Source organism: Benincasa hispida, chromosome 9 (assembly GCF_009727055.1).
Source record: "Benincasa hispida cultivar B227 chromosome 9, ASM972705v1, whole genome shotgun sequence".
NCBI classification, from domain to species: Eukaryota; Viridiplantae; Streptophyta; class Magnoliopsida; order Cucurbitales; family Cucurbitaceae; genus Benincasa; species Benincasa hispida.
Window position 1 is genome coordinate 14,579,680 of NC_052357.1, and position 7,972 is coordinate 14,587,651.

Below are 7,972 nucleotides of genomic sequence, written 5' to 3' on the forward strand. Positions count from 1 at the left end.
ACAAAGGCATCAAATTTATGTTGGCCCCCAAGTCACACAGGGCTTGTGTTGACGTGTTTTCGCTAACGTATAACGTATATGAAATTTAATGCTCATGATGATGCAATACTACTGTTGACCATGCGATAATTAGTGATATTCAAGTAGTATACCCTGCGTTGTCACAAGTTTCCTTACGATGAAACCAAGTATAATTCCATCGCAAGTTTCTCGGTATGATCCGAGGTCGAACACAGGGAAAAAATGGTATCGGTTTTTGTGGTATGCTCATGGTGTATGCGACCGGGTTTTACAATACTTTGATAAAAGCTGTATATAGAAAGTAATTACAGAAAGTAAAAGAAATGTAAAGATGCGATAAAATACAATAAACCTAAGCTAGATGTATAAGATACAGGTTCTATGTGCAAGACACTAGGAGTAGGGCTTGTTGTGAAGGCTGTGCAAGGGCATAGGTTGCGACGACAAGTCTTGTGAGTAGATTAGAAAAGAACGATAAGTATACAAAAAAAACGTAAGTTCTTAAAGGAAATAAAGGTACAAATACTGTTCCACTCTCCTCTTGGCATACACCTCTCGGTGATCGGCCGCGCTCCCACATATCTGTGGTGAAATAGAGTTTAATGTAATGAACACAAGGTTGCTTCCATGTCTGGAAGTACTACTCACTTTAGTTAATGCACTCTTTTGACCTCTTCTCGATAGATCAGAATGACATCTTCACTTTTGCTCTCACAGGTGAAGATGCTGTCTAGTATGCTTTAGCTAAACATATTACATAACTTTATTTTACATTAAGTTCTTGGAGATTCATAGTGCTTATCGAAAGAGTAAGAAAACATCATGGAGAAAATGACTAATGGGTGAATGAAAACAGATAGAATATGGTGGATGAAAGTTATCGAAACAATTAACATTTCTATTAAGTGTTTGATACATCATGGATGAATGTAGAGATAAAGAAAACATGAAATACATAGAAAGTGATAGAACAAATCCGATCAAATGCCAATGTCTTGGCACAGATCTATGGAAGACTGCTTGCCGGATCTGGTTGGATTGATGGCAGGGAGAGCTTCCCTCTCAAACTTGCTCCACCGGTAGCAGGTTCCTCTGCACAGAGCTTCGCTCGAGTATTTGGCAGGTTGGATATGAGATTTTCCTTTCGGCCTTATCTCTTCCTCTTTCCGGATTCTTCTTTTTAGCACTCAGCTTAGCCCTTTTTTCTCTCTAGAGTCTTACAACACTTTTCCCAGTATCAAATAGCATCAATTTCTCTGAATCCGCTGGGGTATTTATAGGAGGAGATCCTTTAACTCAGGCCATGTGGTCCTCACTTGATGGTTATGGTAATTCTACAGATGGGGGAATATTATTCCTTATGTTATGAAATCAGACCGCCAAATCTGCACAACCGTTAGCTGTACACGCATCTCTATCTCCCGCTCTCGCATTGCTCATTTGCATCTTTCGATCATAGATTCGCATGCGGTGTTTGTTTTTACCGCATGTGGTTGATGCGTAGATCAAGATCGACTATCGCATTGCACCGTTACTTCAATAATTGTCTGTGCAAGGTTGATCGATGGGCACAATTGTGATAGAGATGCATTGAATAAGTTCTCTCGAGTCTTGGGCACAAGCGGTGACTTGGTCTTCCTGCAAAACAGAATAAAGTTTGGCGTATCCTCCATCTTTTTGGCGTTAGTGGGTTTTATTGCAACCATTTATAATTATTGTCAAACTAAGTTAATTTTCATACAATTGGCGTATAATTACTCACTTTTGGCCACAATATCTAGATAAGGTGGCCTAAATAACTTGTATTTCTACAGGTTATCACACCCCCAAATTTAGATATATGCATGTCCTCAAGCATATCTTCTACCAAGGAAATCATGCTCCAATCCCATCCTATATTTTTGTGAAAATTTTGGTTGCTCCGAATGTAACCCTTAGGCAAATTCTAGCAAGCCTTACTTTATTCTTCTACATAATAAAACCCTGCTGAAAGAGACTTTTCTAGTTTTCAAGATAGAGTGTTTATCTCTTCCTTGTCAAAATAACTTGATGTATCTATATACTGCGACCAAAAATTTTGTGCGTCATTTATTCACTTAGGGACAGTTGGTCATGGTTACACTCTTTGTTTTGGCTTTTTCCCACGGGTATCATGCGAACATCCAACTACGGTGGTGTGCCAGTTTCAACTTTAGCTCATGATATTCAGAGGAGTTATCCCTTGTCTTCTTTTTCTCTTTTTAGTTTTATGCTATGTTGTTCTTAGTAACCCACCTTCATTTTGGCTTGCTCCTACGGGTGTTGTACGAACATCTAACTACGAGCAAGCTCCTTTCACAAATAAACTCTTATCAGGTTGGGAACAGTTTATTTTGAAATTTCCCTTCCGCTGACATTGGAGTTTTGCATTATTTTTTTTTGGATGAATGCTAAAAAAGACGCTTTTTCTTGAATACTGCATACTTTTGAGTTCATCTGCTCAGACCTTCCCCACCCCCAAATTTAAAGATGAGCACTAGACAAACACTTAGAAGAAAATTTCAAAAAGAAGGTTTGAGCAGGACTTTGAAAGGTAAAAGGTAAAGTACTGCTAAACTAAAAGTTAACTGTGTTAGCCAGAATCTACTAAGTATGAGAAATGTTACTAAGTTTCACATATAAAACATCATAGCAACGCAATGAAGATCGTAAAAATACAAGAGTAAAAATAAAGCACAGATTTATAAAGGAAGATAAAGAGAAAGGCATAGGCAAAAAGTTGAGAGAATATATACTTTGGATTGTATTGAATATTAACAAAGGTTGCGGATAATTACAAATGATCGCAAAAAAATTTGATTTATGCCTATATTCCTGGCAGCTGATCGCAACATCCCAATGAGAAATTATGTGGCACCCAACTTATACGACTTTTCGTTGGGAACCTTAAGGCTAACTATCGAGCAGAATGCCCGATTTGAGATTAAGTCAGTCTTGTTGCAAATGATCCAAAACGTAGGGCAATTTGGGGGTCTGCAAGGTGAAGACCCGCATGCCCACCTGACCAACTTCGTGGAGATGTGCGGCAATTTCTCCCTCCCTGGCGTTACTCCAGAAAGTATCAGACTATATTTGTTCCCTTACACCTTGAGGGATGAGGCTAAGAAATGGGCCTATTCGCTGGAGCCCAATGAGATCATGTCATGGGGGCAACTAGTAGAGCGGTTTATGAAGAAGTTCTTCCTGCCAGCTGTCAACGCAAGAAGATGGAAGGATGTGTTGAACTTTGAGCAGAAATAAAATGAGACCCTGAGCACCGCCTGGGTGCGATTTAGAAGATTGGTGAAGAATTGCCTACATATCGGGATTCCCGATTGCGTCTTGATGGAGACTTTTTATATCGGCCTGAACAGAGCAACGCAGGCTGTTGTTGACGCCTCCGCTGTAGGAGTATTTATGGAAAAAACCTAAACTAAGGCTACGGTCATCCTTGACCGCATCTCGTAGAACATGGATGACTGAATTGATGACGGGTATGGAGGTCGAGGAAACGAGAGAAGGAAAAGTGAAACAGCTGTTATCCCAAAAAAGACAGTGACCATTGGCTGCTCATATGGCCACCGTTACCTCCATCCTCTAGTCAATGGCCATTAATCAAGGAGCCATTGCTCCACAATCAGTGCAACCCGCTACACCGGCTCAAGTGGCCGCAATTGGTTGCGTTAACTGTGGAGGGGCTCACGGAGCTGATAGTTGTCCATTAAACCTGCAGGAGGTGTGTGCTATTCAGCAACACCTACAATCTAGGCTGGAGGAGTCATTCTAACTTCAGATGGGGTGGCAATCCCAACCGGGGGGCCAATAAACCATCAAGGGGGTAGCAGGGGAAATCCTCCATTTCACCATAATCAGGGGCAATCAAGAGCGCAGAACCAGCAACCCTCATCATCATCGAATGCCTCAAGAGGATCGTTGGAGGCGCTTGCCACACCCTACCCCCAGACCACCTTCTCAGCCTAGAAGAGGGATGCGATTGCAGCAATTATCAACCCTTGAGCTGACACTTACTGCCTAATGATTCTTGCGGAATAACTTTGATACCATACTATAACTTATACACAGCGGAATGATTAAGTCAAGGAGATAAACTATAACAGATTAAGTAGGCTCATCTTTTATTATGACAGTGATAAAAGTTTATACAACTTAAGGACTTAAAAACAAAATTTACAACGACAACCGTAGAAACCCTCCGGAAGTGTAATTGGGGTACGTGGTAGACCTTGACCTTAGCAGCACCCTGGAACTCCTCATCTTCCACTACCTGGGGGGGGGGATTAAGAAAATATTTTGAAGAGTGTGAGCTACTAAGCCCAGTGAGTGGTTCTTTTAAAGATGAAAATCATTTTGAAAATCATCTTTTTGGGAAACCAATCACATGTTGGCACTCACATTGAACTTAAGTGCAATCAATGGCATAATCACGTAGCTACTAATTTGAATTCTAACATCAACACATAGCAATCATATTCTATCATCAAACAATACAATCACCTATGGAAACCTTCCTATGTCCCCAATTCCCACCAATGTGCACATCGACCATTTTATTTATCCCGCTAGTCATGCCTAGTTACTTGACCATATTTCCCATTGGGCGTCACCGACTTAATTTTCCGCCAACCGAAACCGACCAATTTTCCCGCCAAGCACCTTTTGTTAAGCATGCTAACCACATCCCGGGCATAATCCAAGTTTCCATAGTCACACACAAAGAATATCATGGCTTTACAGTATTTACGATGCACTTCTCTTTTAACTTAAGTAAATACTCATAATGGACTCTATTGTAATGCTTGTGAGAGATGATGGCAAACCCTATAATTCATAGGATAGCAAATTCTAACACCTCAAGCTGTGATGTTCAGGTTATGCAACTATAATATTCACATTACGTACTGATTACTCACAGACACAGTGCTAACAAAGAAGTATAACATTCATAGTACATCAAGCTACTCACTGTACTTTCTGACCAACAAAGTACGTATTATTCACCAAATATACTGACTTTACCCAACTATCATGCTAACAAATGATGCTCTGGAGTGACATAACATTTACCACACATACTAACCTAGCAAAATTATCATGCTAGCAGGGATGATATTTTCTCATGCAACATAATACGCACAACATCTATTGAGTTACTAAAAGCAATGTCACACTCACAACATATGTTAACTATAAAGCTATAACACTCACCTTAGTTGCTTAGGAGCCTTTCTAATAGTTCCCTTTTCTACCTCGGGCTCCCTTTTTACCCCTAGAATCCAGATCCAACTTACAGCTTAGATTACTCATAGTTCTAAACCTTATTTTGAGATACTTCCTTCTACAAAACTATTCTAAAATGACTCAAGAAGCTTACCAAAAAATCATAGCTTATAACTCTTCATGGTTTAGCCGGAAACATCAAAACATCAAGACTAGCCCAGCTTACCCGATAGCTCAACCCCTCTGTCTTTTTCTCATTCTCCAGCCCAATTCCTTATAGCTTCTTCTCCGGCAGCCTCACCATGAAAACTAGACTCTCTTATCTTTTAGGCTTTGGAATTACATCAAACGCTCGAGTAGATTGGGAGATCTCCTCATCTCAAGTTGATGCATTCTCCTCCACCCTCACTATCCAATGCATTCTACTCTCCCCCTCTTTTTACAAATTTTATGATTTGTGATTTGAAAATGAAATCCCAAAGGCTCTATTTATAGGCGTCCAAACCTCCTATGGTGTTGACACCACCTACTTGGCTGCATGGCCAAATGTTTAATCCTCTCTTTATCAACGTAAGCTGACTTCACCTTGGTTCAATGTGTTCTTCCCAAACGCATCCAACACAATTTCTTAGGGTTTAAGAATTTCTCATAATCGAACACTTAAATTTTAATTGACATTTTCCCTTACGTCTTCAAACTTTATTTGTATTCAATTAGGGTTTTCAATGCATAATCTATAAGATCGTGGCCAAGTTCAATGCATAAATGCCCGGTCGTTCGATGCACAGGTGGTTTTCTTAATCGGGCGTGACGTTCGAATGAGGCGTTAGGCTGCTCTCAACTCTCTCCCACTTTTTCACTGGTCTCATTCTTTCCACTCTCGCTCTCTCCCACTTTACAATCTCGCTCTCTCCAAATTTCTCGCTCAAACTCTCGCTAAGGATCTCGCTCTCTCCAGCCTTCTCGCTAGCTTGGATCTCGGCAGTGTCGCTCTCTCCCATTCTCTCGCTCAACCAATCTCACTCTCTCATATTCTCTCGCTCAACCAGTCTTGCTCTCTCCCATTCTTTTGTTCAGCCAGTCTCGCTCTCGCTCTCTCCATTCTCTCCAACTTCCTCTAATCTCGCTAGCTATTGAGAATATGGTTTATCTCCGTGCAACTTCCACAAGAATTTTCCCAAATAATTTTCTATATTTTCCTCAATTCTTCAATTCTTTCTTCACTATTCAGGATTTAAGTCTTCAAGGTTTTCTCTTCTTTTTATCCTTTTACGGTCCTCTCTACTCGTACTTCAAAATCAAATATGGTTATCGTAACTATAATACCTAACCATTATAGTTTACATTCACTCTTACTAATTGTTGATCCACAAAAGGTGACAATTATTACAGTTATTATGACAATTGTAAAATTATTAGATTATTTACATAACATAGGATTTAACTTTCTCCTAATTAACCCTTTAATCACTTATTTAAGTAGGAAAATGGAGATCCGGGTTTCACAATTACTTCCCCCTTAAGAAATTTCGTCCTCGAAATTTACTCGAACTAACTCCGATTTAAGTTTCATAACAACCACTGTTGTAACCTCCTATACCCTCGTCTATTACCATGCTTCCACTGCGCTACTCTAATATCAACTTTCTCAGTGTGTCCAACAATACCTCACCTAGCCATCTCTAAGCTAGATGTTACACCAAATTATTTACAAAATAAACATTTCTATCTCAATTACTAAATAAGAATAACTTAATTTCATACTTACCTTTCTCGGTAGGTCTTTAGGTAGCATTGTGAGTTCCAGCTCCGGTTGCCTGCTAGGTCATGCCACATCTACCATTCCTCTTAGTTCCACTTCGACTAATTTTTAGGTTTCTCTTTTCACACTTCCCTCTGGTTTTACTAATCTCAACCCTCATGTTTTATTTATTTTTTTTAGACCATATACTTTGATACCAAACTAGTATCAACTCACCTTTAACTTCCAAGAAACTTATACTCTAGTACTAAACTTAGCTCGAACCTTCCCCAAGTTTACGTATACCTATGTTCTGATACCACTCTGGTATTAGCTAACTCTTTAACCTTTCCTTATACTGTAAACTGGTATAAACTAATTCCTCATTTGTCCCAAAACTTATGTTCTGATACCAAGTTGGTATCAACTTAAACTTTATACTCAACCTCCTCCCAGGTTTTACGTATACCTATGCTCTGATACCACATTGTCTTACGCTCCCTTCCCAGTCTTAGGGGTTTAAGGGCTGGGAGGGGGGTGTGATAGCACTGCTAAAATAATACATGGATAAGAATGATGCGGTGATACAGGCCCAAGCATCCTCTATACGAAATCTGGAGATCCAAGTGGGCCAGCTGGCATCGAAGTTGAGAAATCGCACATCAGAAACACTGCATAGCAACTCGGAAGCCCCAGGATCAGCAGGAAAAGAGAAATGTCCGTGAAGACATTGGGCAGGAAAGCCTGACTGCCTACGAAGATGAGGATTACGAGCATCCAAAGACAATGCATAATTTCGGTCTATATCTCGATACCACATTTATTCTACTTCATTAAATTTCCTCTTTAATTCTTGAACCATTTTTATGAATCCTTAAATACGAACCTTTGACTCTTCGAATTTTATTCTTTTGATTACTTCAGTGCATTTAATTCATTCTTGCATTTACTTTT